Raw genomic sequence first — 25,454 nt, 5'->3', positions numbered from 1 at the left:
AAATCATATCTACAATACAAATTGTGGTGTTTTCTTTTGTAAATTAAATCCCGTTTTAAAAAATAAATATTTCCAGAAAAATATGAAAATATTTAAGACATGTACGTATAGGAGTTGCAAGCTGAGGAATTCCTGCAATTGTTACTTTTTTCCTATTTGCCATGGATTTTTAAAAACTTAAGGTTTCTCTGAGAAGGGAGAAAAATATTGGCAATACCAATTTGTAGCTTAAAAAGATCATTTTTAAATGTACAAACATCCTTAAGGCTTTTAAGGTTCTAATCTGAAAATCAGCTGTAACAGTTGCATTTTCACGGTTACAGGTATACATGGTCAGCCTGCAGTTAGCCAGAAAATTCCATTCTGTGAGCATTTTGTTTAAAAGAGGCTTTGCTAGAAATGCGTATTAAATGAATAAATAATGAAATTGAACCAACTTGACTGCACATGTCCCTGGCTGATCTATAGATCTAAATGTCTTCTGAAGCATGAATTGCCTGACATTTTATCTTTGGATGAATATTGCTGCCAATCATTCATTTACCCTTTCAAAAGTTTCATTCATTTCCCCACAAGAAACTCTGAACCCCAAAACACTAAAAGAAAACTGGGAGGATTTGTATTCACAGGCTTCTAGGGGCTGTCTGAGGGTCACCATGGAGGTTATCTTCATGTTGAATGGCTTTTCGGCCAAAGCCCACTGGCCACCCAGCCCAAGTCCATCTAAGACAAGAGGCTAGTCTCCTCCTGATGAGGAAAAACATCCTCTCTCCCAGGGAGTGACCTTGTCAAATTTGAAGGTCACAGCTTATCCCCTTCCTGTCTGTTAGAGTATTTGCTCAACAACTGAGATAAGTTATCTTTACTAGCTTAAGAGCAGACCTTCCTTAGAGCCTACAGAGCAAGGGCCCCACAATAATGTCCCTACTGAGCATTCTGAAAATTCTCTCTCTTCTTCCATCTAAACCTTTTATTCAGTCAACATCTACATTGATTTGACCTAAACTGCAATGGAGTACCTGTTGCTGCTATTTTGGAAGAAGGATTTATTGAGCAAATAAATAGTAAGTTTATTACACAAGTAAGTTGGGTGTGGGGCTTCATGAGCTCCAGTTTAAAAAGCTCCCTCAACACACACCTCATTTTATCCTCATAATCATCCTATGAAACAGGTTTTATTGTCCCTGTGTTACAGACAAGGGAACTGGGGCTCAGAAAGTAAGGTGACAAGCTCCAGGTTACACAGATTGGGTTGTAAATAAGGACACAGACATCATCATCATCATTATCATTATAAACAATAATAGCATTTAGTATGTATTGACCAGTAATTATGTAACAGGTATTTTATTAACTGTTTTACATGCGTTACTGAATTCAATGTATATAATCAGCCTGTAGATTAGGTATTATTATCGCTCCCATTTTACAGATGAAAAACAGTGTCTCAGAGAAATAAAGCAACTTGCCCAAGGCCATACAGTTAATAAGTCTTGGGATATGTTTAACCTGTCTAAGAAAATAAACTGCATTTTAGAAATTTGGCAAATTCATTTTTTTTTTTTTTTTTTTTTGCGGTACATGGGCCTCTCACTGTTGTGGCCTCTCCCGCTGCGGAGCACAGGCTCTGGACACGCAGGCTCAGCAGCCATGGCTCATGGGCCTAGCCGCTCTGCGGCATGTGGGATCCTCCCAGACCGGGGCACGAACCTGTGTCCCCTGCATCGGCAGGCAGACTCTCAACCACTGCGCCACCAGGGAAGCCCTGGCAAATTCATTTTTTAAACACAGTTATCAATTAAAAATAATTCTTACCTACTCATAAAAATTGGGGAGTGCTCTAGATGAAATATTATTGGTAGTCTGAGTTACCATGAGATATAAAACTGAATTTCTGTATTAATCAATTTAGATTTTTCACTCCTCCAAAATCCCCACATTTTGACTGAATTAGTGATACTTTATTATAGTTCTGGCATTTTGGAGGGATGAGAAACATCCAAATTATAATTTGAAAAAGCATATTCTTGTAATTGCTTTGATTTGCTTTAAGTCATGATATTTATTTATTTACTTTTATTTTTGGCTGCCTTGGGTCTTCGTTGCTGCTCACGGGCTTTCTCTAGTTGTGTCAAACAGAGGCTACTCTTCGTGGTGGTGCACGGGCTTCTCATTGCAGTGGCTTCTCTTGTTGCTGAGCACGGGCTCTAGGCACGCAAGATTCAGTAGTTGTGGTACGTGGGCTCAGTAGTTGTGGCTCGCGGGCTCTAGAGCTCAGGCTCAGTAGTTATATTTTGAAATTTCAAACTGCATGGAAAAGTTGTGAGATTCTATACATATCAAAAGGCAGTCAAAAGTTATCATTGCTATAGTTGATTCTCCTCTCCAATGCATACAAACACACACACACACACACACACACACACATTCCCTCATCTCTGGTCTTAGAGATTCCCACCAGGGCTTACGGGATAGTGCACACACACACAAACAGACACACAAACAGTAAACCCATAGCAAACTAAGCCCCTACTATGTGCCCACAAGCTCATGACATTAGAACACATAATACTCCTCCTGGAGCAAACAATCTGACTGGAGAAATAAAACTCACACAAGAAGAGCTGAGGGAACACTTAAAGCAACAAGTGCTACCCAATGGTCAATTCTTTTGGCTGTTCATCAGAATCATCTTGGGAACTTGTTCAAATGCAGGTACCCCAGCCACATCTCTGGAGATCTGGCTGCTCCAAGGAGTCTGACTAGTGAGAAAGGGAATATTTCCTGCCAAATCAGTAAACAAAGGATGTCACAGTCATCAGCAATTGCAGCCACCACCAGACAGTGAGCTGGTGAGCCCTAAGGTAACTCAGGAAGGAAAGAATACCTGCCATCTAGCAGCCATCAGACTGCAGCCACTCCCTATGGTGAGCCCTGAGGAAACTCAGAATGTGAAAATACAGGACACTGGCCCCAGATAGCTGAGGTGCATATCAAAGGAATGATTTCGGTGAGCCCAGACTCTTGCATCTTCCCACACATAGAAAAGCGCTAAATTCCTTAACTTGACATATCTGGTTTTCTTTAATTAACAAAAATCTTTTGATGCTCCCAACTACATGCCCTTTGTTGCAAAACTCCTATATATCCTAGCTCCCCCCTCGCCTCCTCGGAGCAGTTCTCTCAGGGTTACTTGAGATGCTGCCTCCCGGGCTTTAAGTCCTAAAAATTTCCACCAAATAAAACATAACTCTCAACTTTTAGGGATTATTAATGCTGTGGACAGAACCTGAGATTATGGTTTCCGAACACCTCGTTTTCAAAGCAAGGCCAAATGGCAAACATGGCAGATCACGAGCCAATAAAGAGGGCACATTCACCCAATTTGCAGAGGAAACAAACCTGGAAAGACTAGTGAGTGACAGAAACTAACCCTAATAATCTATCTGCAATCCTATGAAGAATTGATCAAGTAGAATTCCTTGAGTGCCACCACATGCCTCACACAGGCGGTAGAAGTTAATACCCACGTTTACTCCCACACATGCACAAATGGAGAGTCATCCACACACGTCACACAGGTAGGTACCCTGCTGCCAAGCCGAGTCCCTAGTCTAGTGTCTGTGTCCCAGTAGAGAACTGCTTGCCACTCTGCCTGGCCACCCTTACATTACATGGCAGCAAGCCCTTTCTGCTTGCAAACCTCCAAAATCCTATCTGGACCTCGCATATAAAATCCCTGAGGCTGCCAGGCCTCCAGAGGAGCCTGCTATGTGCATTGTAGGAGACGGGAGACCAGATGTGCTGGTCACAGAGATGGACTTCCCAGCTCCTGCCTCAAAGAAGGACCTACTGCCCAGTTCCCAAGAAGGAGGTCAGCAGACAACCTCCAGCTGTCAGCGCCTTTCGGTTGTGCCTCAGCTGCAGAATGGCCTCACCTGAGATCACATCTGTCCAGGGACAACCTGCACCCAGTGACTGAGCAAGGCAGTGGTGGGAAAAGGCCAAGCCACTGCAGGTCTACATAGGACAGCTCTGACGGACAATCCTTATTACAGAACTTCCCCACCAAGTTGGCCAATGCTTTGACCAGCCTATCTCCCAGTTCAACTTCTGCCTCTGCCCAATCCTGCTTCTCTCCTTTCACTTCATGGGTATTAAATCCCTAACAAATAGCTTGCACCTCAAACTGTTTCAGCATCTGCCTCCAGAGAATCCACCCTGTGACACCAGGCCAGGCCAGTTCAGTGACAAGGCCAACTGCACTTGGAAGAGAAAAAAGCAAGGGACTTCTGGGGCCCTTGGTCAGGGCTGCCACTACCTTGGTGGTCCCCAAGATGCAGGAGTTTGCTTTGCTCTGGCTTCAAGTCAATCTCTGGCACTCAGAACTATGTACATAGATTTATCCAGGTCCCTGTTACTGAGGATAAATCTGATGACAGAAAGGCAGGGGGAGGAAGCCTTATCCCTGGGGAGAATTAGCCATCAATATAGAGGACTGGTTAAATGCATTAGGATACACTGCTATCCTGGAATGATCCACAGCCCTTAAAAAGAAAGGGTGGAGGGAACCTTCAAGATGGCGGAGGAGTGGCATGGACATATATACACTACCAAAAATAAAATAGATAGCTAGTGGGAAGCAGTCGCATAGCATAGGGAGATCAGCTCGGTGCTTTGTGACCACCTAGAGGGGTAGGATAGGGAGGGTGGGAGGGAGACGCAAGAGGGAGGGAATATGGGGATGTATGTATACGTGTAGCTGATTCACTTTGTTATACAGCAGCAACTAACACACCATTGTAAAGCAGTTATACTCCAATAAAGATGATAAAAAAGAGGTAAAAAGTATATTTGCTGCATGAGTGTCCAAAATACATTGTTATCTGAACTTTAAAAAGCAAGTTTTAGAACAGCTTTTGTAATACAATGCCATTTTAAAGTTAACACAGTGTAGTCCCATTTTAAATAAATTTAGATTATAAGAATTTGAAATACAGTAAGTCCCCTACATACGAACGAGTTCCATTCCGAGAGCATGTTCGTAAGTCCAATTTGTTCACAAGTCCAACAAAGTTAGCCTAGGTACCCAACTAACACAATCAGCTATATAGTACTGTACTGTAATAGGTTTAGAATACTTTTCACACAAATATTACATAAAAAAGAAAGAAAAAAATAAAGAAAAAATTGTTAATCTTACAGTACAGTACCTTGAAAAGTACAGTAGTACAGTACAACAGCTGGCATACAGGGGCTGGCATCGAGTGAACAGGCAAGAAGAGTTACTGACTGGAGGAGGGAGAGGAGGTGGGAGATGGTAGAGCTGAAGGATCATCAGCAATAGGAGACACAGCTCAAGCTGCAATTTCACTCACGCCTGACGTTGATGGCACAGGTTCTGGTTCCTTGCTGGATTCAATTCTATCTACCCTCTTGAAAAAACAATCCATGATGTCTAGGTAGTACTGTACCAGCTACATCACCGCTGCTTTTACACTTCTTCCAGCCATCCTGGGCTTGAAATAAAGATACTGTACTACTGTACTCTATACAGTACTGTACACTAAAGTACACAAAAGCACAACAACTTGCAGAGGATGCACGCACGTGACAATGTATGCCAGACACATGAACTAACTTATGTGATTGGACATGTGAATGCACGTTCGCATCTTTGAAAGTTTGCAACTTGAAGGTTCATATGTACGGGACTTACTGTATTTTGATATAAAAATATTTCAGTCCCGGTTTATACACATTTGAAATAATGCAAATCTCCCTAAATTAAAACGTCATCAAGAATCACATAATTTCAAAACCTGAAGGCCAAGTGAATTGTAAGGCATATTTCCAGTGTTGCCACATGGTGGCGCCACTTTAGCTGATAAACAAATTCTGGTCTTCCTTTGTCAAGACTGGTCTTGAATTATGCAAATTTCTAATTATGTTGGGCCCTTGGGAACACATTCCTTGCATAAAACACAGATGCCCTGAATACTGGTAGGTAGAACACTTGGAGGACTATATACCAAACTTAACCGGAGTTATCTCTGGAAAGTGGAAATGGGGAGGGTGGATGTTACCTATGTCGTACACTTCTAATTTTATTATTTTTTTATTCAGTAAGAACGGAGGTATAACAGGAAACAATTTCTGATGAAAATAAATACCTTCTTCGGATTCTTAAGTAAAATCCCAAGTGTATTTCAAATGCCAGGCAGATGGCAGATGGCATACACAGGCAAAGCAGGACGCAAGTCATCCTCTGGCCAGGCATCTGGTGTTGCATATGAAAGAGTCAAAGCCAGAGGAATGCGAATGCCTCAGCCCCTCTGGCCCTAGCAATGTCTTTGCCTTGCTGCAGGTTTCCTCCCAGGCTCCCTCAGCCCTGCAGCCTCTAGCCCAGAGCCACTGCACAACACGACGACGTTGCCCTTGTCCTGATTCTGAGCATGGAGCTTCCATCAACCTTAGAGGGAACACCTGGAGAGGAAAACTCCTGCCAGAATTGGCCAGAAGCCCCAGTGAAGCTCTAGGTCACCGTGCCACTCTGACCCTCAGAGGAGGGCTCAGGGGTTAGGCTGCCCAAATTACTAATAGCAGCAGCTCTCCTTTGAGAGCTTACCCCATACCAGGTATTGTACTAAGTGCTTTATATACATGATCTCATTTAATCCTCATAACTACCTTGAGGTGGGTACAATTATTACCCCATTTACAGATATGGAAAATGAAACAGACCAGAAAAGTTAAAGACACCTACCCAAGGTCGTACAATAAGTGACAGATTTGAATCCAGATCTATCTGACTGGGGTGCCAATGCTCAAGGTTTGCAGCTATTGCTTCTCCGTCCACACTTGAGCCCTGAAGCAAAGCAGAGCTGAATCCTCCATAGCTTGCCTAAATTTCAATGGATGAATATTATTCTATGGCTTGGAGCCTTTGAACCAAAATCATAATAATCATAATAAATTTCTGAGCCAAAGATGGACCAGATACCTAGAAATACTGCCTCTCCATCTGTTCATTCATTCATGCATTCACTCAAATCTCTATGCAGATGACGGGCTGCTTTGTTTTCTGGTCACATATTAGGTCAAGGATGTGTGGATGAGTCCAAGGCCAGAGCTCCAGGCCCTTGCTAATTAGGAGATCCTTGGCAATATTTACACCTCAGAGAGTGAAAAACATGACATAAAAGATCATCTATAGTCAGGAGGTAGAGCCAAAAGACAAGAAAATGGGAGTCAAGAAGGAACTCTGACACTGGCAGTGCTAGGAAACTGAGTACGTAGTTAGCCTTGAACCCTGAACCAAAGACCTGCTATGTATAAAGCACATAGCATAACAGAACCTAGTGCTGTGAGATTTCCAGCCCATGTATATGTCAATGCCACAGAGAGCTAGAGAACATGTATTTCTGTTGCTCTCCCTGTGTTCTCTGATTTGCTAGACCAAGAGCTCTTTGAGGACAGGAACAAGTAGCACACCCCCAATCTCTAGCACAGGGCCTGGCACAGAACTAGGGCTCAATGAATGTTGGCTGAACCAACCTCTACCTATTCTATCACAAGGAGGCACTTGATTTTGTTTTCTGCTTAGGTTTATTGTTGTCCATTCAGGAAAGATTTCAGATATATTTGCTACATGCTAGAGACAGAGGGTAATTCAAAAGGAATTGACAGGGCTTCCCTGGTGGCACAGTGGTTGAGAGTCCGCCTGCTGATGCAGGGGACATGGGTTCATGTCCCAGTCTGGGAAGATCCCACACGCCGCGGAGCAGCTGGGCCCTTGAGCCATGGCCGCTGAGCCTGTGCGTCCAGAGCCTGTGCTCCGCAACAGGAGAGGCCACAACAGTGAGAGGCCCGCGTACCGCAAAAAAAAAAAAAAAAGAAATTGACACTGTTGTTCGTGCTCTCCAGGGGCTTACATCCATATTGGGAGATAAGATGAACCACAGGCACACAACACAGTTACATAGAAATACTGGGAAGTACCAGTTATCCTCAGCTCCCAAATGCAAGTCTTAGGACCAACTCATCCATTCAGAGAGTGCTGTTATGGCTGCCCAGCTCACAGGGACTGTAAGCAATTCAGGATTATTCAAAGATATCATAACACAGAAAGTGGAGATTGGGGAACTTCCCTGGTGGCGCAGGGGATAGGACTCCACGCTCCCAAAGCAGGAGGCCTGGGTTCAATCCCTGGAGAGGGAACTAGATCCCACATGCATGCTGCAACTAAGAGTTCGCATGCCACAACTAAGAAGCCCACCTGCCTCAACTAAGGAGCCCGTGTACCGCAACTAAGGAGACCACCTGCCGCAACTAAGGAGCCCAAATACTGCAACTAAGGAGCCAGCGAGCTGCAACTAAGGAGCCTGCCTGCCGCAATTAAGACCCGGTGCAACCAAATAAAATTTTTTTTTTAAAAGTGGAGATTGGTGAATCTGAGTTAAACCCCATGCATGTCATTTACTAACTTTGAAACCAGATGATTCTCCTGCTTAACCCTCAATGTACCAGGAAAAATAGTTATAACCACTTACCATCTAGATCTAATGGACCTTTTATAGTTTTATATTTTAAGTCATTTTACAAATAAGTAACAGAAGTAAGGATAAAGGGGTAATGAAAAACAATTTGATTAGCAAGCTTAATAAGAATTCAGGCAAGTAAATCAAATTTTATTCCATATTTTCCTGGTTTTGAAGGTATATCTACCCCAAATGGGCAATATTCTTTTAATGTAACTCACTGCTCAACAACTGTCACGCACAAACCTGGAACATATCACCTTATAAATACTGACTCCAGATTTCAAACACATCTCTAAGAAGTTCTGGTTTGTTGTTGCTTCTGGTTCTTCATACACTTAAAATGTCAAAATGTAATACTTTTGAAAACTTTGATGGCTCTTAACATTTTCATTTTTAGAATTCTAGACACTGATTAGAATGACCAATTCAATGATGTTTAATTTTTCATTTCTACATTATCTTTTTCCATCCATTCACCTTTGGATATACATTACATCTGCTTTCAGCATGTCTCCACTTATGAACTATATCAAGTAAATTTTCATGCAGAAATATTATAAAAGATAAAAAGAATAGTGCCACATGTCCTTTTAGCAAAACAGGGTAGTCCAGATTCATATCACAAAATATTGCCTGATGAAGTCCTTCCTATTGAATGACTAGCTGGGTAAGAATATCATGTTTCCTTTTTGTCCTTGGAAATACACTGCTTCCTCATAGATGCTTGAGTTTGAAAAATTGTATCTAGGATATCCAGGATATCTACATCTGTAGACTCACAGTCTGAGATTTCACTTACATAATCAATTTCGCCATCACCATTAGTCTAGAGTGCTGCTGTCTCTTTCGATTCATCTTCTGATTTATCTAATAATTGGGAAACATCATCCTCTGTCAATTTTCTTCTCTTAGTAGAAAATTAAAATTTCTGCATTTTCATCTGTGTTTAATAAAAGCCTATAAAAACCTACAAAGATGTGTTTTCAGACTTCTTTATACATTTTTGCAGGACGATGCACGACTTTGGGCAACACAATAAAAAAAACTGAAAGTGGTGTAATGGTGATGATTTATTCCAGAATTGCATTATCCTTCTGGGCTATTCCAGGATTCTATTATATTCTTATTATTTTATAGTTTTTTTCCACCATAGTTGAGAATAACTGACGAGTAATAATGAAATAATTCCTGGGACACTGAAATAGCAAAGTGTTTCAAGATACAGATCTTCCTCAACTTATGATGGGGTTATGTCCCAATAAACCCAACGCAAGCTGAAAATATTAAGTAAAAAATGCATTTTATATACCTAACCTACAAAACACCATAGCTTAGCCTAGCCTACCTTAAAGGTGCTCAGAACACTTACATTAGCCTACAGTTGGACAAAATCATCTAACACAAAGCCTATTTTATAGTAGAGTGTGGAATAGCTCATGTAGTTTATTGAATACAGTGCTGAAAGTGAAAAACAGACCGGTTGTGTGGGTATAGAAGGGTTGTAAGTGTGTCAGTGGTTTACTCTTGTTATTGCGTGGCTGACTGGGAGCTGCGGCTCGCTGCGCTGCCCGGCATCACAAGAGAGTATCTACAGCATATCCTTAACCCAGGAAAAGATCAAAATTTGAAGTACAGTTTATGCTGAATGCATATCACTCTCACACCATCGTAAAGTCGAACCATCGTAAGTCAAGGACGATCCGTCTGTATAAGAAAAATAAGATCAGTAGGATACCATAATGTATCTTAACTTTATAAAAGGGTTCAGTGGACTCACATAGTAATTGCAAGACAGAATAAGTTGTATTCTGTTCTTAAAAAAATAATTCTTACAAGTTAGAACTGTTCAAAATAGACACTTAAAAGATAAAATTGCATCCAATAGGTCCTGATGATACACCTAGGGTTAAACCTTCCAAAGGTTCCCAATTGCCTTCAGGGTAAAGTCCTTGACAAGAAGGACCCTTCTAATTTGACCCTTGCTTACTGCTCTAGCTGCATCACTGGACACTTTCCACTCTACTCCAACCACCCACACTCCATGCTCCAGCTCTGCCAAACCAGCTGTGGTTCCCCTGAATACATGGAGCTGTTTCACACTTCTGTGCCTCTGCTCATACTGTTTCTTCTGCTTGTAATGCCTTCCCTCCCCAATCTGCTTGGTGAACTCCTACTTTTCTTTAATTCTTAGCTCAGCTATCACCTCCTCCAAGAAGCCTTCCCGGATCCATTCCTCAGCTCAGCTTCCCTGAGCTAGCTACGCTCAGCAGCACCTTCAGCTTACCTTTCTCGTTGTGTACTAACACACCCTCTTGTCATTGTTTGCTTGTCTGCCTCCCTTCCCAGTCAGTATACTCCTATAATTCAGGAATTGTTTCTAATTCATACCCATAAATTCAGTGTCTGGCCCCTCAGTAAATGTTTATTGAATGAACAAATGAATGAATGAATGCTCCAGCAGGTATGGGGCAGAAAGTTTCTATTGGAGTACAATGGGAAATAAGACTTGAAAAGCTGAGTAGGGCCAAACTATAGAGAGCCTTGAGCAAGGACCCTTACATTTATTAGAGTGTCCTACAGTTTAATAGGCCTTCAAATACTGATCTCATTTGATCTTCCAACAACCCTATAAAGTTGGTAGGGCAGGCAGATGAGGAAGTGGATTCTCTGATCCATCAAGTAACTAGCTTAAGGACACACTGCTAATTAGAAACTGACATGTTCTGGCCCCTGGTTCAATGCTCTATTACACCAGAGTATCTCCAGGCTGAGGCATTTGGGATTTAAACTGTGGTGTGGACAGTGGGAGAACCATGGAAATCAGTGAATAGGGGAGCAACTAGATAAAGTAAAGGTTTTCAGAATCTTAAACTAGGAGATGACTATTATTATTCTATACTAAGAATAAAGTCTGGGTATAGTGACAATATTTGCAAACTAAAAGACAAATACAAGACTACAACTTAATCTGATCATTTTACCCTCTAAAATTCACCTTCCAGAGTGGAAAGGGGGTTCAAGGCAGCTTAAAGTGCATCTTTATGTGGTGTCTTGGATCTGCTTCAAAATAATCTGGGGCTGGGTGAGGTATGGATGAAGTAAGATTGGCCCTGAGTTGATCATTGTTGAGCTGAGTGATGGGTACATGAGGATTCATGATACATTTCCATCTACTTCTGCATATTTCTTAGTTTAGGTCCCCTAAAAGCAAGGCCTGAGACAAAGACGTATGTGCTGGTAGTCTATTTGGGAATCAATTCCAGGGAGCAGGATTAAGGGAGTTGGAAGAATAAAATAGAGAAGGTAGAAACTCCAATATAAGAATATTATTCAGGTCACCACTATGGGTATTGGGAGCTCAAATCTGCCAGGATGACCTGAGATGCATACAGAATGCCTCCCAAAATTCACTGCCTAATATATGGAAGAAAAACACATTCATTCATCCATCCTCAACTTTCCCCACCCAGAGGATGGGAACAGTTCCTGAGGCAAATAGTAGAAAGACAGAAGGAACACATTAAAGGTAGGATACTTTCACTGTGAGCTGAGTCTCAGCTTGCATGGAACTGTCCATTAGAGCTGTGGCTAAGATCTGATATGGACCAAAGATATACTATGGGAGTATCATCTGCTACAGTATACATTTGATATTTTCCATGATAACAACTTAAACAAAAAATAAAGTATATCTTTTTTTTTTTTAAAGAAGATGTTGGGGGTAGGAGTTTATTAATTAATTTATTTATTTTGGCTGTGTTGGGTCTTCGTTTCTGTGCGAGGGCTTTCTCTAGTTGTGGCAAGCGGGGGCCACTCTTCATCGCGGTGCGTGGGCCTCTCACTATCACGGCCTCTCTTTTTGCGGAGCACAGGCTCCAGACGCACAGGCTCAGTAGTTGTGGCTTACGGGCCTAGTTGCTCCGCGGCATGTGGGATCCTCCCAGACCAGGGCTCGAACCCGTGTCACCTGCATTAGCAGGCAGATTCTCAACCACTGAGCCACCAGGGAAGCCCAATAAAGTATATCTTCCTCCATCTTTATCCCATCCAGGAAGGGTAGCCAGAGGGAAGAAGGCCTTCCTCAGTTTGGCCTTGGGAGTGACTACAAGAGCATGAAGGTCTCTGGGGCTTTGGGAATGCCAAGTTCACTTCCTTAGGACTGAGCTATAAAGAGATACAAATGCATTGTGATTATGCTGAGAAGTGAGATTACTGCATCTGAGTAGACTGAGAGAGCAGTCAAATGGATGGAGTCTTTTTTCCCCTTTGAACTCACCCAGTGATCTACAGCTGATGTAATTTACAAATGATGGTTTCACTGACATCTCTTTTGTCTGCATCCTTAGCAAGGCTTCCTGAGCACTGCACACCCTCAGTGGCCCCAGCTGCTCCACACAGCTTGAGACCGAGGGACCTGCCAGTCTAGTCCACCAGCTCTTGGGCCCCAGGACTCTTCCTAAGGATAGACACAGTAGATGGCCACCCTTATGGTACAGTTGAACCTACCATACAATTACTCCTAAGGGCTCACTCAGCCAAGTGGGCACTGGGTGCCCAAGATGCACATTGGCCCTGGAATGCAGAGCTGATGCTTTCTTCAACCCAGAATGACTCTTTAACTGTCTTATTCCCCCAGCCTTAAAAAGTGTCTCAGGAATATTCAACCTAGCCTTTCACCTGGAATAGAGGGACATGTAAAGGAAAGAGATGGTGTCAAGTGTCCCGAACAGGACTCTGGAATAGGATTCTGGCAACAGAAAGGAGCCAAAATTTGTTTTGGCTAGATATTGCCTAGTACAGTAAAAAGAACACAGGCTTGGAACTAAAAGGTCCAAGTTCTTATTCTTTTTGTTCTATTTAGAGCTGGGATACTACAAGGTACAGTCTTACTGGGCCTTGGTTTTCCCTTCTGTCAAATGGGGCTAATTATCTCTGCCTTGCCCAACTCACAGGATTTTGTGAATATTTAATCAAATTATAAACATGAGCACTTGGATTCCATAAATTACTCTAAACACAAAGAATAATTATTAGAATGATAATGTTAGCAAATATGTACTCCATACAAGGTCTGATTTCTTTGTTTTATTGTGTTTGTCTCTTAAAACAGTCTAAACTTACCTCAAATGCATGAAGAGGAAGAGTGATTTTCATTGCTCTCATTCAAGATTCAAGAATCTGAATTCAGTATAATGGAAGAAAATGAGGGACAAGGAATAGCTGGGGATCACTTTCATCTGAACCATTCCCTCAAAGATGGGCACTAATAATGATAATGCTAATAGCTAACACTTAATGAGTAGTAACTATGTCAGGCTCTGTTCTATGTGTACTACATATATTAACCCATTTAATCCTCACAAAAATCTTATAAGACAGGTACTATTATTAGCCCCATTTTACAGATGAAGAAACACAGGAACAAAATGGTTAAGTGTCTCGCCCAAGATCACATAGCCAGTAAGCGGCAGAGGTGGGATTTGAACACAGTCTAACTCCAGAGCTTACAATCTTAGTCTTCACCCTATACTATCAAAATATCTACTGAAAACTCTTCATCTCCCCCACCCCTCTCACCCCCTACTCCACCCAAAAATATGACTGTCACTAGTTATTAATTGATCCTGGAATTAGTATCATTGAATCACTTCTTAAGGTTAACTAACAACTGCAAGTCATTGCCTCCAAGGACCTGCTTCCATGGATAGGTGTCATCTGGTACACAAGTGGTACTTATTACACATTTGGCAATTGAGGGAGGGAGTGGAAAGTGGGAATGGGTGCCTGACATGAGAGAGGTGGTTGGACTTCTACCATGAGGATGGATTTATTTGTCAAATTTATTGAGTTCTCACCATGGAAAACAGAGTCAGCTGCTAGGGACTGGGACCTGCCTGGTTCTGAGTCCTTGCAGCTCCTCTCTCCTCACAAATGGCTCATTTGCCCCCATCACCAGGCTAAGCCCCACTTAGGTTCTAACTCTCATGCAGACCAGTGGCAGGAAGTCCAAAGGGGCCTCTAACAGTGCTTGGGGGTTCACCACCACATCCTGTTGGTCTACTAAGGATCTTGGGCCCCAGCACTTCTTCAGGCTTCTGCCTTGTCCCTTATTTAAGTCCCCACTTGCTGCCCAATTCTGGGAATGGGTTCCTTCAACTGAAACCCAGGTCCTCCAAACTTGGGGCCTTTAAATAATAAAAGTAACAAAAAAACAAATAATGACAGGCAGCTCCTTCTCAACCTTCAGTCACTTCCCATTTGGGTCAATATAAACCCAAATTCTTTACAATGGCCTTGGAAGCCCTCACAGTCTGCCACCTCCTACCTCTCTGACCTTTTCTCCTACTGGCCTCACCCTCATCCACTCCACTGCTGCCACACTGCTTCCATGCTGTTTTGCCAACACTCCAGGTATATTCTTGATTCGGGGCTCTGTACTTTCTATGCCCTGCACATGGAACACTATTCCCATGGATTCCTTATGATTTGCAAGGGAAATAACAGTAAGCATACAGTAGAAAAATGGATAACACCTGGTCAAGGTGATCAGGATTGGCACTATCAGTGAAGGGCAGATAGCTATCATGTGCTTCTGTGACACCCTGAGAAGGACCCAGCATCGCTCAGGTAGTTTTCCAGCTAAAGATGCATCACCTGAATCTCACCATGGGGAAACATCAGACAAACCCAAACTGAGGAATGTTATATTTTTTAAAAAGGACTTTATTCTCCAAAAATGTCAGTGTCATAAAAGACAAAGGCTTTGGAAATATTCTAGATTAAAAGAAGCTAAAGAGACATGACAATGAAAAGCAATATCTGACTCTAGGTTGGATCCTGTACTGGAGGGTCAAATAATGCTGTGAAAACACTATTTAATCAACTGAAAAAATTGGCATAGAGTCAGTGGGTTAGATAAAATGTTGTACCTGTATTAAATTTCCTGAAGTTGATAATTATACTGTGGTTATGTAAGAGAATATTCTTATCCTTAGGAAGTATCCACTGAAGTATTAAGAGGCCATGATCATGATGATATATATAACTTACTCTCATATGGTTCAGGGCCCCATTAAGAAAATGAAAACTCAAGGCACAGAATGAGAGAAAATATTTGCAATAACCAAACCTGACAGAGGACATTTACCCAAAGTATAAAAAGAGTAAGAAAAAATTCAGTTAACACATGGCCATAACATTTGAACAGACACTTCACAAAAGGAGATATATGAATGGCCAACAAGTGCATGAAAAGATTCTCAACAAAGAAATGCAGATTAAAACCATGAGGGACTTCCCTGATGGCGCAGTGGTTAAGAATCCGCCTGCCTGACAAAGGATTAATCTCCAAAATTTACAAGCAGCTCATGCAGCTCAATATCAAAAAAACAAACAACCCAATCCAAAAATGGGCAGAAGACCTACATAGACATTTCTCCAAAGAAGATATACAGATTGCCAACAAACACATGAAAGGATGTTCAACATCATTAATCATTAGAGAAATGCAAATCAAAACTACAATGAGATATCATCTCACACTGGTCAGAATGGCCATCATCAAAAAATCTACAAACAATAAATGCTGGAGAGGGTGTGGAGAAAAGGGAACCCTCTTGCACTGTTGGTGGGAATGTACATTGATACAGCCACTATGGAGAACAGTATGGAGGTTCCTTAAAAAACTAAAAATAGAACTACCATACGACCCAGCAATCCCACTACTGGGCATATACCCTGAGAAAACCATAATTCAAAGAGTCATGTACCACAATGTTCACTGCAGCACTATTTACAATAGCCAGGACATGGAAGCAACCTAAGTGTCCATCAACAGATGAATGGATAAAGAAGATGTGTCACATATATACAATGGAATATTACTCAGCCATAAAAAGAAATGAAATTGAGTTATTTGTAGTGAGGTGGATGGACCTAGAGTCTGTCATACAGAGTGAAGTAAGTCAGAAAGAGAAAAACAAATACCGTATGCTAACACATATATTAACACATATATATGGAATCTAAGAAAAAAAAAGTTCATGAAGAACCTAGGGGCAAGACGGGAATAAAGACGCAGACCTACTAGAGAATGGACTTGAGGACACGGGGAGGGGGAAGGGTAAGCTGGGACAAAGTGAGAGAGTGGTAGTGTGTATATGGACATATATACACTACCAAATGTAAAATAGATAGCTAGTGGGAAGCAGTCACATAGCACAGGGAGATCAGCTCGGTGCTTTGTGACCAGCTAGAAGGGTGGGATAGGGAGGGTGGGAGGGAGGGAGATGCAAGAGGGAAGAGATATGGGAACATATGTATATGTGTAACTGATTCACTTTGTTATAAAGCAGAAACTAACACACCATTCATTGTAAAGCAATTATACTCCAATAAAGATGTTAAAAAAAAAAAAAGAGAGAGAATCCGCCTGCCAATGCAGGGGACGTGGGTTCAAGCCCTGGTCCAGGAGGATCCCACATGCCATGCAGCAACGAAGCCCACGCTCCACAACTACTGAGCCTGCATTCTAGAGCCCACAAGCCACAACTACTGAGCCTGCATGCCACAACTACTGAAGCCCATGCACCTAGAGCCTGTGCTCCACAACAAGAGAAGCCACCACAATGAGAAGCGCACACACAGCAACGAAGAGTAGCCCCCGCTCGCCGCAACTAGAGAAAGCCCACATGCAGCAACGAAGACCCGACGCAGCCAAAAATTAATTAACTAATTAATTTGGGGAAAAAACCATAATGAGATATCACTCCATACCCACTAGAATGGCTAATATTCAGAAGACTGATGATACCAAATGTTGGCAAGTGAAACTCATACATCACTAGTGGGAATGTGAAAAGATATAACCATTTTAGAAAATCGTTTGGCAGTTTCTTACAAAGTTAATATACAATTATCCTTTGAACCCAGAATTTCATCCATAGGTACTGCATTAATCTTTCTATGCTGCATAATAAATTACTACAAACTTAGTGGCTGAAAACAACACAAATTTATAATCTCACATTTCTCATGGTTCAGGAGTCTGGATGTGGCTTAACTGTCCTCTCTACAGGGTCTCAGAGGGTTGCAATCAAAGTGTTAACCAGGGTTGCAGTCTCATCTGAGGTTTGGGGTTCTCTTCCAAGATTATATGGTTGTCCACAAAATTCATATCTTTGCAGTTGCCTCTCTATTATAGACTCTCTTTTAAGGGCTCACCTGATTAGGTCAGGCCCACCCAGGATAATCTCCATTTGCTTAACTGAAAGTCAACCAGAGAACTTAATTACATCTGAAAAATCCCTTCACCTTTGCCATATAATGTGATCTAATCATAGGAGTGATCTCTCATCATATTCCCAGTTCTCACCCACATTCAATGGAGGGAATTATACAGGACATATAGACCACAGAGTAGGAATCTTGAGGGCCATCTTAGAATTCTGCCTACCACAGGTACTTACCTAAGAGAAATGTTACACCTTTTGATATTGTACCACAGTTCCTGAATGTTCTGTTCTAGTAATAGTACTACTAGTAGTACTAGTAGTAGTGCTAGTAGTACTACTACTAGTAGTAATTATTTTCTCTTTGCATTTCAGTTTGGTAAGTTTCTACTGACCTGTATTCACAGTCACTGATTCTCTCCTCAGCTGTGTTGACTTTGCCAACAAGCCCACTGAAAGCATTCTTCATTTGTTACTGTTTTTTACTTCTAGCACTTCCTTTTGACTCTTATAATCTTCATCTCTCTGCTTGTATTACCCATCTGTTCCTGCATGCTGTCTACTTTTTCGATTAGAGCCCTTCACATATCAATCATAGTTATTTTAAATTCTCTGTCTGATGATTCTAATACCTGTGTCATATCTGAGTCTGGTTCTGATGGTTGATCTGTCTCTTCAGACTTCTTTTTCTTGCCTTTTGGCATACTTTGTAATTTTTTGTTGACCACCGGACATGTTGTGTCAATAGAAACTAAAGTAAATAGATTATTAGTGTATTTATGGGGCTTCAAATTCCTCTAGTGTCCTTGTTTTTGTTTCCTTTTGACCTTGGTCTTCCCCAAGTATGCCTCCTTAGAGAATGTCTGTGTCTCACAGCTCTTTTAGCTATAACCCACTGATAGCATGCCGGAGACTGGTTGGTGTGGTGGTAGTTTGTGGGGGAAGGGAGCATTCTATAATCTCCTGATTAAGTCTCAGTCTTTTAGTGGGCCTGCATCTCTAGGATGTGGCCTTCACAAGTATTTCTGTCCTTCCTCCAGGGGCATAGCACTCTTTCTACCCTGTGCCCAACTCCCTTCCTTAGCTGCAGCATTCCTAATCTATTTCCTTAAAACCCTGTCCCTTCTTGGCTATTTTGTTCTTTTCGGGTTTTGTTTTGTTTTGTTTTAAAGTGTGATAGGAATGCTGGAGCTGGCTGGAATGGGGGTAGAAAGTAACCCCCTTCTCCCAAGTGGGATTAAGTTTCAGTATCACCCAATGGTAGATGTTTTTCCCAAAAGAGGAGCCCTTTGTCATGGATCAAGCTTCAGGTGTGTGTTGCAATGGCTCCTCCTCCCCTTCCCCAGTCAGGGCCAGGAGAGCATCTTTCTCAGATCCTCACTTTGAGAGCCTGGTGGAGTTCCTGGGGGAAAAACCTGTAGACGTGGGGGGGGCCCACTTGGACTGTGGCCCCCAGGAGTTTCTCACTCTCATGCTAGCCCACATACAGCCTCTAGTAATTTGTCCAAATTACTAGCCAAGTAAGTGATCCTACTGCTTGTGGAGTCCAGTGACTTCTGCTCCATGTCAGCAAATCTCAAATGCTGTATCTCTGCAGATTTTTTTTCTTGCCTTTTGGCATACTTTGTAATTTTTTGTTGACCACCAGACATGTTGTGTCAATGTTGTACACATGTTGTGTACCTGTCTCATGTTATACATGTTGTGTACCTGTCTCTGCAGATTTGTGGATGGCAGTTTGCCTTCTGACGGGAGTGGTGATTTCCACTCTCTTTATATGTCAGAGCTGAAATCAAAAGTCACTTCCCTAAGAGAATGAAAATATGTGTCTGCACAAAGACTTGTACACAAATAGTCACAGAGCTTTATTCATGACAACCAAAAACTAAAAAAAAAAAGTCCATCAACAAGTGAATGAATTAAAAATGTGATATATCCCTACAATGAAATACTACTCAGCAATAAAAAGGAATGAACTACTAATCCATGCAACAGTATGGATGAATCTCAGACTGCTGAGTGAAGGAAGACAGATGATACATTACTACGTAATGCAAGATTCCGTTTATATAAAAGTCTAGGAAATGCAAACTAATCTGGAGCAACAGAAAGCAGATCAGTGGTTGCCTGAGGCTGGGCAGGCGGCAAAGATTGACAGCAAAAGGGAAGGAGGAAGCTTTTGGAGGTGATGGATATGTTCTATATCGTGGTCATGGTGTTGGTTTCATAAGTATATTCATATGTCAAAACTCATTGAATTGCACTCTTTCAACGGGTGCAGTTTATTGTATGCAAATTGTTACTAAATAAAGTTGATTTCCTAAGTGCTATCTTTGGTATTAGGTAGGCAGAGGTTTTAATCTCAACTCTGCTACTTATCGGCTGTGTGACCATGAGCAAGCCACTTGACCTCTCTGAATCTGTTTCCTCATAAGTAAAAGTCAATAATACTTTGTATATTTTTCATGAATATTATATGTAATGACTCACATGAAGCATATAGTATAGTATGATATCTGCCACGTATTGAATTTTCAATAAATAAAAGAGGGTAAAGACAGCAATGATGACAAATTTTAACTTTGAAACAGTTCTGTCACGGGTAGTCCCTGTATCCCATTGCCATACAGGGCAGTAAAGTCCCCGTCCTCTGTAGCTCCTATGGTCACTCCCTGTGGCCTCTGTGTTTTCTTGTCTCCTAGAACTTTTCATACTGCATGGCAATTGTTAGTTTCCTTTGCCAATGCCTAGCAGCATTTATATTCTCCTAATATACACTGCTTCAAAGATTATCTGGTTTAAAAAGGTTGGTTTTTATCACTATTCAAGGTCTTAGGTACCCACTGTCCTCATGCTAGTCAGAGCCCCCACTATGATACCTTATCTAGGCAGACCTTCTCCAAGAAGCAAGCCTTGCTACAGCCCTTGTCTTACCTATGCAAAACCTGTCTGTCCTATATCCCAGGCCTCCAGGATCTGCTGAACAATGGGAGTGGATTCAGGAAACTAATAACTGTTGACAGTATATGCCTTGTCTTCCCAGGGAGCATATTTATATTCTAACAGGGAACTTAAGCCAACCAAGAGACTTGTGGTAAAGATTTCAGGCATGTGGTACACTAGGAAAGGAACTCATTTACTGTGCCCCTTGGGTCACACACTGGATGCTACCTCTAACTCTGGCTAAAATACTGGCCCAGAGCTGGGCTTCCATTTCCTGACTATTCCCCACCATGCTCCACACTCCACACAGTCACACAATCGCAACGTTTCAGAAAGAGACCATCTTGGCGAGATCATCTAATCCAGTGATTCTCAAAGTGTTGTCCCCAGACCAGCCACATCAGCATCACCTGGGAGTTTATGGAAATGCAAATTCTTAGGCTCCACCATCTGAATCAGAAACTCTGAGGCTTATGGTTACCAAAGGGGAAAGGGGGTGGGGGAGGGATAAATTAGGAGTTTGGGACTAGCAGATACAAACTACTATATATAAAATAAACAACAAGGTCCTACTGTATAGCACAGGGAACTATATTCAATATCCTGTGATAAACCATAATGGAAAAGAAAAAAAGATCTGCGATTTGACAAGCCCTCCAGGTGATTCCAATGCATGTGAAAGTTTGAGAAACTGCACTAGACCAACAATGCCATTTTACAGATGAGAACATTAAGACCCAGGTGTCCAAGTTCACCAAGTTGATACCTGATAGAACCAGTGCTCCGACCCTCAATCCAGTGCTCCTTCTAATATACCACGTAGCTCCAGACACATGCTTGTTGACTACCAATGGAAAGGGCAGTAACCTCTTCTTTCTACTAAGAAAGAGCTTAAAATGTTATTAAGTGTTCCAGTAAACTCAGGATGGTTACCAAACATGTGGGATTAATCAAGTACAGCCACGTGCATTCCCAAGGCCAAGGAGAGACTCTTCCTGCTTTTAGCATTAATTTTGCTTCCCTTCACATCAGAGATTCTAAATAACAACCACCTCAGACAAGTATTTGTGGTGTTTAGCTTTTTCAGCCTGCTGCAAGCAGTCAGCCAGAAGCAACACGCAAAGCACAGAGCACAGACGTATCCAATCCTTTCTGAAACAGTAAATAGAGCCACTGACGCCTGGCTCCCTAGGGCACTGCAAGAAGCAGCTAGCACATCTGGCAAGAGAAGCCAACCACACCTCCCCACCTTGGAGAACAGGGTAATTGAGTAGCCAGACCTTTTAAAATGATCCTGATTAGTGGAGCAGCTGGGGACCCACATATACAGGCGGGGCCAGGCTGGTTGGGCAGCCCACTGCCTTTGATCATGTTGAAACAGATTAATGTATGTGAAAGGATGAGGCTTCAGAAATCATTCACTTGATGTAGTCAGCACTCCAGTACCATCACCACTACAACCACGATCCAGAAAAATCCTAGATGCCGCACATGGGATGGATCTGAGAAATAGTTAGCGTTTTTAGAACAATTACAACTAGAGTATGCCATCTACCATCATTGAGGCAAAAGAAATTACTCAGGGTCAAATTAGCAGAGAATCCATAAAACCATTCTGCTCATAAATCATCACTCGAGAGTAAGACTCTTGTTCAGAACTTGATAATAAGCTCAAAGTGGGAGAGATGCAGAAGGAGGGACTCTTGTTCTTTCCTTCTCTTGCCATAAGGATCCTTCCGTTTCTCCAACTTCCTAAATCTGTGACTCTACAACTTCTGCTTATACCTTGTTTTTTTTTCCTTCTTCCAGCCTTTCTCCTCTCTGCCCCACCCACCCTTGTTTCTTAGGCTCCCTCTCCTCCAACTGCAGTCCTCATGCTGTCCCAGGCCCAGGCAAGAGCCTGAGATTTGGGTGAAGTCAGCAGGCTGTGCCTCCCTCTCCTGGCAAAAGAGGGGAAAGCAGGGCCACTGCTGTTTAGGTGCGGCCCACACAGCTGCCAGAATGTTGGGACTCACTCAGCCTGTCTGGGGCCAGAGCAAGGCCTCTTTGCAGCCCTTCAGCAGGAAGGCCTCCTAAACAGCACAGACAGCTGTGCCACTGGCCTCTCCACGTCTACCCAGGCCCTGTGGGCGCTGGCAGCTTCTGTCCCCACTAGGCCCCAACCTATACGATGCTAATCTTGGGGCTACAGTGGGCCCTGTTCTGAGGAACTCCTAGGCAGGCAGGTATAGAAGTGGCCATTGTCACCATCTCTGCCATGCACCCCACAATTGCACTCCTGTCATCCTTTCCATAAGTACAGAGCCCCACAGCCTCCGTGCAATGAAAGCTGCTCCCTTCTTGTTGGGACTTGGTATTTGGACTCAGTCCCCCCACCCCACATACACTCCTGGATTTTATGCCGTTTTCCCTTCCTCCTAATCTAGGTTTTATTCCTCAGCTCCCCAGCGCTTGCTCCCAGCATGCCCTTGTGGCTCTAACAGCACCTGCTGGGGTTGAATTATAACCCCCCTCCCCCCTCCCCTTTCTTTTCTCCTCACTTTTTTCCACTCCCTCCCTCTTCTACTTTCATCCCTGCTCTCTAAACTCTTCTCCCTCCCTCCCTGCCTTCTGTACCTTCCTTTTCCTTTTCTGAATCCCTTCCCCCCACCATAATTATGGCACATTTAGTGTCTACATGAACGAGACAGAACCATCAGTCTGTGAACAGCATCTGGGGACAGAAGTGTCTCCTTATGACATTGACCATTTTACACAACAATTTTCAAAGATTTGAACCTGCTGCCCCGTCAGTCTCTGAAGCTGATCTTCCCATCTCAACAATTTTCCATTTTAACAGAGGCTGTCAGGGATGAGGATGTTAAGACAGTCAAGTGCTCTTTGCTTCCCTCCAGCCACCAAAAAGCAATTTTCACTAATACTGGTGAGGATTACATTAAAATTGTGTAAAAGAAAGGCATGACCTCATTTTTTTCTTTTGTCTGCTGGTGCTCAGCAGGGCTGTGAAGGTGCTCTCCCCCACAAGCTCCAGGTGTCTAGGCTGACCTGAAATGTTAAAAGCTCAGGGGTTGAGTGGAAAGGAGGACATTCACTCTGGATCACCATAATCCATTACCATTGGTTGAGCCTAAAACTTCACTGACCCAACTTCTCCCACACCATTGTTCATGCTTTTCTTGGAATTCAGGCTAACCTCCCATTTCAGATCTTTGGAAGGGGAAAGTCTGGTTCAAAATGATACAAAGTATAAACTGGTGATTCCCAACTGACTGTCATCAACATGGGATGGTGAGGTACAGGTGTCTGTAAATTTGAAAACGCTCCCCAGATGAATGATCTGCTATATCCCAAACACCCAGCCTTCCAGAGCTGTAACTTGTCTTCTTAATTGAAAGCACAGAGTTTGACTTTAATTGCCCTCCTCCCCATCAATCATTGCCAGGTAGAAGTCCTCGGGAGGCCTGTCTAGGGAGAAATGATAAAGCAAAGATCCCCTAAATACATACAGACTCACTTTTAAAACCTAAAACATTCCACTTGCACATTGTACTCTTAAGTAAAACTATTAGCCCTGACAGCGGAAGTGTCAACAGAACTATAATGCACTGATTTGCCACTAGATCTTTTATGTGACCTTGTGTTCTTCGACAAGAATGCCTGAAAAAGGCATTCCCCATGTTTCTAGTAAAAGAGACCTTACAGGCACATTTTGTTTTCAGTAGAAAAAAATCTCCCTGCATTTTCAAATAGCTACTTAAGCTCCAAGAAAATCTTTGTCAAATCAGATCCCCATTTTCACAAAATCTTCTCTATTTAAAACTAGCAGTGGGCATGCTATATTTAAAATGGATAACCAGGGACTTCCCTGGTGGTCCAGTGGCTAAAACTCTGCACTCGCAATGCAGGGGGCCCAGGTTCAATCCCTGGTCAGGGAACTAGATCCCACATGCCGCAACTAAAAGATCCCACATGCCGCAACTAAGACCCGGCACAGCCAAATAAATAAATATTTAAAAATAAAATAAAGTGGATAACCAACAAGGACCTACTGTATAACATAGGGAACTCTGCTCAGTATTATGTAACAACCTAAATGGGAAAAGAATTTGAAAAAGAATAGATACATGTATATGTATAACTGAATCACTTTGCTGTACACCTGAAACTAACAAAACATTGTCAATCAACTATACTCCAATATAAAATAAAAAGTTAAAAAAAAAAACTTGCAGTGGGCATACTGATCATGGGTTCTGGTCCTTGGCTTTGGTAGGCTAATTTCCCAAAGGATTGTGTGCAGTGCGTGGCTGAGGCTCTTATAGCCAAGGAAGGTAAGTTACAGCTCTCATTTCCAAACATTGACCTCCCTACTTGGGATAGGATTCTCCCTAAGGTAACCCCCTAACTTCTTTGTGCATTGGTCAGCATATTCTTTCATCATCTTGTATTCAATCATTCACTCAAATATTTATAGAATGCCTACTATTTGCCAGTCTATTGGCTGGGTGCTTATGAGAGTACAGCAGTGAGCAAGGTAGTCACACAATGTCTTCCCTCAAAGAGTTCACGAACTAGTGTTTTCCTGGGTCACACTGTCTGATTCTTGACTCAAACTCCTTTCCTAAGTCCCTTACTTGAACCAGGTGTTCCTATCCTGCTCCTTGGACCAACTGTGGGCATTGAATCCAGTCCACAGGGGTCTCCTGCCTTAACCCCATGCCTGAGACCCAAGGCCTAG

General features: G+C 42.4%; 1 non-coding gene across 1 annotated transcript; it reads left to right on the top strand.

The window, feature by feature from the left end:
• Positions 1 to 24,578: 24,578 nt before the first annotated feature.
• On the top strand, positions 24,579 to 24,651 carry TRNAA-CGC (transfer RNA alanine (anticodon CGC)). The gene has a single exon. It is a non-coding gene; the product is annotated as a tRNA-Ala (tRNA).
• Positions 24,652 to 25,454: the final 803 nt, after the last annotated feature.

The sequence above is a fragment of the Orcinus orca genome, chromosome X (assembly GCF_937001465.1).
Source record: "Orcinus orca chromosome X, mOrcOrc1.1, whole genome shotgun sequence".
NCBI lineage: Eukaryota > Metazoa > Chordata > Mammalia > Artiodactyla > Delphinidae > Orcinus > Orcinus orca.
This window is presented reverse-complemented; position numbering and strand designations above follow the sequence as displayed.